Below are 8,393 nucleotides of genomic sequence, written 5' to 3'. Positions count from 1 at the left end.
ACTAACAATATCAGTATTAATATTACTATTCTCATTGTAGGGGTTTATGTTATTGTTGACAGTATTATTATTATTATTATTATTATTATTATTATTATTATTATTATTATTATTATTATTATTATTATTATTATTATTATTATTATTATTATTATCATCAACTCTTGCTAATTTTATGTTCTTCTTATTTAACTTAGCTATGATGGTACCCATATGGGGATAAAGTAGAATACGAGATTCTGTCTTAAGGGGAAAATTCTTTTATATCTATGTGAAGCAGGAAAGCTTTTTTTTTAAATAGCCATAAATTTCCAATGTATGTTTGTGGATATGGCACAGTTGTAAGGAACGTTGAAGCAGACGAAGTCCTTACTTTCAAACGTACGGCGTAAGTCAGGGCGGGATCTACCTGCCCTTTCACTGCTCCCCAGAATCGTGACATGATTATTAGGTGTGTCACCGTTACCAATATTTTTCATATCTATGTAGGGTGGAGTAACCAGCTCATTCTTTTCACTACCTTTATTATCTAACCTAAGCTTCCCACCAGTTTTAGCATCTAATTTCCTGTTGTTGCTTATTTTATTATCATTTAAACTGTTGGGTTTGTAGGATGCTTTTCTATTTGGTATGTTTTCACTACTAAGTAAGTTAGTAATCCCCCTATCACTCAGACTCTCATCATTTCCACTATTAATAGGTGCTATACTTTCAGAATTAAGAAAAGTAATTTCCTGGTCATATCCTACCTTAGACAAAGCAAAGTTGTAGTGGTGGAAATGGGTATTAAAAATATCCTTATTTGCTGTTAATTTTTAAATTCTCCTAGAAATACTTTTAATTACCGATTTTAACACATTAGTGGGGTGATTTCATAATTTGCACACGTATCTCGTAACTTCACCTGGTCTCATATAGGGTGGTATTATCCTGAGTTAATATCTAAAATAGTATCTAAGAAATTTGCTACCTTTGCACCATATTCATACGTAATACCTAAGTTGAAGCTATTAAAAAATTTTCAAATTGTTTTTCTCATTCTTTCTATGACTGATTTGTTGTCGCTAGTGATGATAAAAAGAGCATCATCTCTATATAAACCTCTCTGCAATTCAGGGATTTCTCTGTTGAAGCACCTTAAAAGATACGCACCAACTAAATTAGTGATTTCAGCCGAATCACTCAAGCCCATAGCTACATCGAAATTATCAGGGACATCAGATCTCGTCCAAAGCTTACCATCAAATTCTGATAGTCCTCCTGGCTAAAAGAATAACGTCAATTTTATCTCTAGTTATAAGAGAGAGGATTTTGCGAAAATTGGAGATTTGTTAAGAAGAATAGGAGATATACTGGAAGAATAACTGTTAATGTCATATTGAATAAATGAATGATTACGTATGTTTTCAATGGATTTAAACCAATGTATTACTTCATCCGTATCAAACCATAATTTCAGAGATAGATTAGGAATTATTAGGGGTAGTACAGTATCCAGAATAGATTTGCTAAGTCGACTAATATCGGACTTAGTACTATGATAAAAAGGTGTTTGTTTGAAATATAAACTAAAGATTAGAAATTACTGCTTTTGATTTTGGTCAGTACACTTTAGTATGAGACTTTAATCCATATATTCTTCCTTGGTTGGTCTTCTGTAATAATCCATAATAGTTATGTGTAAAATCCATTATATTATCCTGTATTCCAAATATAGTTCATAGACTTAGATAATATAGAATAATGGAATCCTATATTGATAAGCATTTATAGATAACTCTTCTGCTCCTCAGAAATATCAAATGTGAAATTTGTATAATTTAATGAATGGTAGTTTTTAAAAAAGTTTATGAAGTAATATGGGAAAATATTGTTTTTTTTAAATATAAATTAAAATTTACTGCTTTTGATTTTGGTAAGTAGACTTTAGTATGAGAATCTTGAAATTCAAATATGCCTCTTTGGTAATTCTTTTGTAGTAATCCATAATAATTATGTATAAAATCCATTGCATTGTCCTGTATTTCAAATATAGTTCATAGACTTAGATAATATAATGTGAAATTATATGTGAGGTTATAAAATTATAAATTGGTCAAAGTATTTCTTTTATATTATTACGCATCCATATTACCAATTATATTAAATAAAGCTATAATTTTAGCCAAAAATCATACTGACATTACACCATTGGAAATCGATATTATTCTGTTAGCTAGAAAAACACTCATTAAATTCAATGACAAATTATGGTGCCGATCTGGTAATAATAGTTTATTTAATTTATTTGATATTACAATGGGATCGTCCGATTCTGCACAAATCACAGATCTAGTAGGATTATATTTATTATATGAGACTAAACACTACTTCCCATATTTGAAGGGAGGATTTATAGAGATGACGCACTCCTAGTCTATAACGGTAGATCTAAAAGAAAAATAGGGAAAATGAGAGAGGAACTACAAAGATTTTATAAAAATTTTGGTTTATCTATCACATTTGAGGAAAGTTATTGTAAAGCAAATTTTTTAGACGTAACCTTAGACCTTAATAATTCAACCTACTCTTCATTTCATAAACCTAATGAATATCTCAAATATATAAATATTAATTGAAATCATCATATATCATTGCTTAAAAGTACCGTAAATAATATATCTACTAGAATATCTGACCTATCTTATAATGAAGAAATTTTTAATAATCATGCCAATTATTATAATCAGGCTTTAGCTGCTAGTGGATTTGAACAAACTATTAAATACATAAAGGATACTAAACTAAAAATTTACATAGCACAAATGGAATTAAATAAAACTACATGCGATACTACAATAAGAAATAACGATAACCTTAACTATAACAATTGTTGTTGTTGGCACTCCGTCGCTAACGATGTCGAGGGTTCCAGTTGATCCGATCAACGGAACAGCCTGCTCGTGAAATTAACATGCAAGTGGCTGAGCACTCCACAGACACGTGTACCCTTAACGTAGTTCTCGAGGATATTCAGCGTGACACAGTGTGACAAGGCTGGCCCTTTGAATTACAGGCACAACAGAAAGAGGAAGTAAGAGTGAGAGAAAGTTGTGGTGAAAGAGTACAGCAGGGTTCGCCACCATCCCCTGCCGGAGCCTCGTGGAGCTTTAGGTGTTTTCGCTCAATAAACACTCACAATCGAAACCGCGATCCTACGGCCGCGAGTCCGCTGCCCTAACCATTGGGCCATTGCGCCTCCACACAATAACAATGATACGCAACTAATACAAAGTGACGAAACTTCTACACACTACAATAAAAAACCTAGAAAAAATAATGATAGGCAAAGAACTAAATATAATAATAACAATAAATACTCAGTGAAAAATATACAAATCCCAAAACCAATATATAAACGTAATAAACTACCTAATAGGAGCGGAGAGAGAGAAATTATTTGGTACACACCTCCATTTTCATTAAATGTTAAAGGTTTAGCAAAAAGTTTTTAAATATAGTTAAAAATAATTTTCCTAAGAATCACAAGTATCACCACATATTTAAAATATCCTTCTCTACAACACCAAACATAGGATCTATTATTGCCTGTTCTAATAAAAGAAAAATCAACAAATATAAAAACAGCTGTAATAAGAATAGCAATAATAATAATAAGATAATAAGTAGCAATAGGACTATATGTAATACGCAAAATACTGGAACGACTAACAATGATATTGATATAACAAAACCCCAGCAAAATTCTAACTACCATACATTCGAAAATATACAAAATGCCTTAGATAACACAATACCACAAGCTAATAAAAATAAAAACAGTAATTCACAAACAATAAATGTATGTAACTCTGCGATAAATAATACTACAATAAATTCAATAATACCAGACACCACAAATAATCATAACAATAGTAGGCAATATTCATCTGAACAGAAATATAAAAGTAAAAATAAAAACTGCTCATGTAAAAATAAAAAATTATGCCCTTTAAAAGGCAATTGTAGAAGATTTAACATAATATACAAATGCATAGTTACATTAATTAATAATACACATAGTATGGTATATATAGTAGTTCCGTTAATTTTAAACAAAGATTTTTAACACATATACACTCCTTTAAACCAAACATAGCTACCAATACGACATCATTAGCTACATATATACATAAACTTCAGAAAAACAAAGTTAACTATAAATTAGATTGGTCAATAATGGATTCAGCCACACCATACACGCATAAGTCTAATAGTTGCCGTCTCTGTATGAAGGAATCACTGTATATATTATTATATAAACACAAGAATTTAATAAATTGTCAATCAGAAGCATTTTCAACATGTAGACATAGGTTTTATAAAACCTTTAAATATTATAGGAGATCTAATAAAGATTTAGATTAGTGACTACATATATGGGTTTCTTTCTTTTTTTCTCTCTCTCTTTTTTTGTGATATCAAAATATAAGGTGATACTTACAAATAGATTAATAGATAAATTAATTAGAATTATTTGACTATACGCACATTTACATGACATAAATTATACATTAAATAAAGATTGAACAGATACTCTTGGAATTAGAACCCGTGCATATTTAATCTATAACAAATGGACAGTTATAATTGCATTAAATTTAAAAATCTAAAAATTTTAATTGACATCTTCCAATTATAAAAACAAAAATATAAAGAAATACTTTGACCAATTTATAATTTTATAACCTCACAAATAATTTCTTAGTGCAAGTCTCCTGTTGTTGGTACGTTTTACTTTTTCTCTGTGTTTTGTTTGGTTGAAGTACTGTGGTGAGTTGTTACTGTTTTGTTGAAAAGAACTGTTGATTGTTTTTTTGGAAGCTGCTTGTTGAAATTCCCCCCTGCGGAAGAATTATTGTTATTATATCTTGTGGCCTTTTAAGTCAATTTTGTGAAAAAAAAAATGGAAACTTCTTTGCTTGCACCATTTTCATGCTCACCTGTGTCTGAAGCAGGTGAAGAAAGAATTTCACCGGCAGTGACACCAAGAGAATCAGACTTTTTTGAAGAGAAGAAATCACCGGCAGTGTCACCCAAAAAGTTCGCTGAGGCAGCGGGAAGAAAAGAAACCCAGTTAAACACGGAGAGAAGCAATCTGCAAAGATACATGTCAATACTAAAAAAGAGGGGTCTGAAATTCAAGTGGCTACTCCGGAAGAAACAACTAACATAGTTAACAGGAGGAGAATATTGTATAAAACCTACAACATTGGAAAAAAAAAGGATATATAAAATAGAGGATAAAATTGTGGAAAAATGCCTCAAACCTATTTGGCCTGATAATACGTATATTAACCGTGGCAAAAGATTTGGAACGGTCGAAGTGAGGTTTAGGTCAGAGGAAGCAGCCAAGAAGTACTCCTCGGAGACCCTCAGAAGGGAGGAGGTGGTTCTTCTTCCCGTATATATGGGAAGAAGAACGTCAAAGGTGAAAGTCGACAACATCCCTCCAGAAGTTGACGCCACCTGTTTAGTGGCAGCTATCACGATGGGCCTAGAGGACAAAATAACTATACTCCAGGCCTCTGTGGAAAAGGAGGAGAATTGGAAGGGACAATGCTAATTCAAGCAGAAGTCGCAACCCTTGAAGAGATTGCGGAAATCATAAATGTAGGCGGAGAAGAAAGATTGATAATATTTGTTGAAGGAAGAAAACCAAGGTGTTTTAACTGCGGGTTGAAGGGCCACATCAGGTTGGAATGTATACCGAAAGAAAAAGAAGAAGAAGAAGAATTAGAAGAAACAACAAATGAAAGCCAGTACCAACACCAAAGAGAAAGATTGAGAGGAGGAATGATCGACTGTTTCCAAAAGAAAAAAGAAGAAAAAAAACACAGACCACCCCTACTAAACTGAACTTAAAAAAGAAGAACGAGAAAGAAAAAGAAAATACCTACATGGCCATCAAGGCATCAAATAATAGACTGATTAACCGTTTGGCAGCTATTTCATCTGCCAAACAGGTAGAAAGAACATCATCAAAAGACTTTCTCATCTACAGGATAGGCCGGAAGGATAACGGACGGATTAAGTCCGAATTCATTCACGACGTAGGACTCTCAGAATGGATTTTTCTCCATATATTTACGAGGACCTTAGTCCAAATACGCCACGAGCCCAGAAAAAGGAGAAAGAAAACGCGAACGAAGGAACCTCGAACCACTGATGCAGAGGTAAGCAACGTCAAACATTCATGTATGTTGCGGAATTTGGATGTTATTGTTACTACAGAGACCCGGTTAAGGAGGCCAAGAGATCTTCTCCCCCTGTTGAATGACTACGAGAATTTTTTCTCTCCAGGCTGTCCTTCTAGGGGGAGGGCGGGTGTTGGTCCTATTAAAAAGAAACCGGGTTTCTGAGAAAAAGTTAATTTTTTCAGATCTAGAAGGTAGGCTGGTCATCATAGACTTGACGTTCAGCCATGGTAAAGTTTTCAAACTGGTTGCAATTTATGCACCTTAGCCATCCGGGCAAAGTGATTATTTTCGGAATCTGGAGAAGTTTCTCGGTACATCACATTCTTTAGTTGTGCTAGGTGACTTTAACACAATCTGCGAGGCACGCATAGATTATGTTGGCTCGAGAACTACTAGAAAAGGTAAATCTTGCTTCCTGGAACTGCTAAGTCGCTTTGAGCTAGCAGACCCTTATAGGTTGGAATTTCCGAACGCTCCAATGTGGACTTGGTCAAATAGCGACGGATCTTCCAGGTCATACATAGATAGAGTGTTAATTAGAAAAATAGATAGAAATATAGCTAAGTGTCCACAGTTTTACCCAGTCAGCTACAGTGATCATGAAATGATCACCTGTAGGCTTGACATAGATAAGCTATATAATAGAGGCTCCGGCTACTGGAAACTTAATACGTCCCTTTTGGCGATTAAGGAGTACAGTGATCGGATTAGGTTGTTGATTCAGAGGGCATTAACTGGTTCCATTATTAATAATAAATGGTGGTATGCCCTCAAACGAGCCATAAAATTTGAGTCTATTAGATATAGTATAGGTTTAGTGGCTAGTGAGACTAGGAGGGAATCAGTTTTAGTTAAGGAGTTAGAGGAAGCAATGAGAACTAGCTCTGCGATTCAGGTGAAGGCCAAGAGACTGGCGTTAAACCAGCACCTCGAAGCCAAACACAAGGGTTGCATTGTCAGGGCTAGACTTCATGCTATGGGTTGTGAGGGAATCAAGGTGGAAGCCCAACGTGGCAATGATGCTACAATCCGATCTTTGACGAACCAACAAGGTAAGTTGATAGACGAGCCCGAGGAGATGTGTGAGGCTTTTCAGGAGCACTTCGCCCAGCTTTTCGGTGGGGGAGGCGGACCGGATAGCAGGGAGGACCTAACGGACTTCCTCGCCGGGCTGCCGCGCCTATTGGGGCGGGACGCGGAGTGCTGTGAAGGGCCAATCACACCTGAGGAGGTAATTGAGGCTATAGCAGACTGCGGCGCGGGTAAGGCGCCGGGACACGATGGTTTACCCTACGAGTTGTATAAGAGTATGCCAGACTTGTTCGGGCACCTGCTGGCGAATGTCTACGCAAAGTGGCAGCAGAATGGGTTACTTCTTAGATCTGTACGCCGGGGAGTGGTGACGCTTGTCAGAAAGGACTCGAACAAGGGGGATTCCGTTGATAATTTTCGGCCCATCACTCTGCTTAAACACAGAGTTGAAGATTTTAGCCAAAGTGTTATCGAAAAGATTGGCGCGTGTCGCGGATGGTCTAATCGAGGAAGCACAGACATGTGCCGTTCCCGGCAGAACCATCCAGGATAATCTCCATCTTATACGGTACACTTAAGAGGGGTCTAATAGCGATTCTGGCAAGGGTGGGGCACTGGTCCATTTAGACCAATCTAAGGCGTTCGATAAGGTTGACCATCGCTACCTGGTGTCCGTTCTGGCACAGTTCGGCCTGGGTCTTGGCTTCCTTAGATGGATCATTGAAATTTACAATAACATCGACTCGGTAGTTCGGAGTTTGGTTTGGACCAGACCTCGAAATAGAGAAGAACTGAGCTGAGGTATCGAGCAAGGTGACCCACATAGTCAAGACCTGGTCTTGGCGGTGGCTATCCCTGAAAGGGAGGGCGGAGGTAGCCAATGTGGTCATTGCATCGGTCATAACCTACCGCCTATTCGTCGTTCCTTGCCTTGATTCGTGGTTGATCAAGTTGGAAAGACAGCTCTTCCACGTTTTGTGGAAGGGCTCGAATCCACTTGTAAGACGCTCTATTTGCTGCCAACAACCTTTAAAGGGTGGGCTGGGGATGCCTTGGCTGTTGATGCGCAAATATGCGCTGAGGTTGAGGCATCTTTGGCTCTACCTGGATGGTGAACGGGTG

General features: G+C 36.2%; 1 protein-coding gene across 1 annotated transcript in view; it reads left to right on the top strand.

Moving 5' to 3' along the window:
- The window catches only part of LOC128247134 (uncharacterized), a 21,569-nt gene extending 20,172 nt beyond the window's left edge, over positions 1–1,397 (top strand). Inside the window, exon 8 of the mRNA XM_052965955.1 lies at positions 1,117–1,397. The gene's annotated coding sequence lies outside the window, so the exon portion shown is untranslated. The remainder of the gene's footprint in view (positions 1–1,116) is intronic.
- Positions 1,398–8,393: the final 6,996 nt, after the last annotated feature.

The sequence above is a fragment of the Octopus bimaculoides genome, chromosome 2, assembly GCF_001194135.2.
Source record: "Octopus bimaculoides isolate UCB-OBI-ISO-001 chromosome 2, ASM119413v2, whole genome shotgun sequence".
NCBI classification, from domain to species: domain Eukaryota; kingdom Metazoa; phylum Mollusca; class Cephalopoda; order Octopoda; family Octopodidae; genus Octopus; species Octopus bimaculoides.
This window is presented reverse-complemented; position numbering and strand designations above follow the sequence as displayed.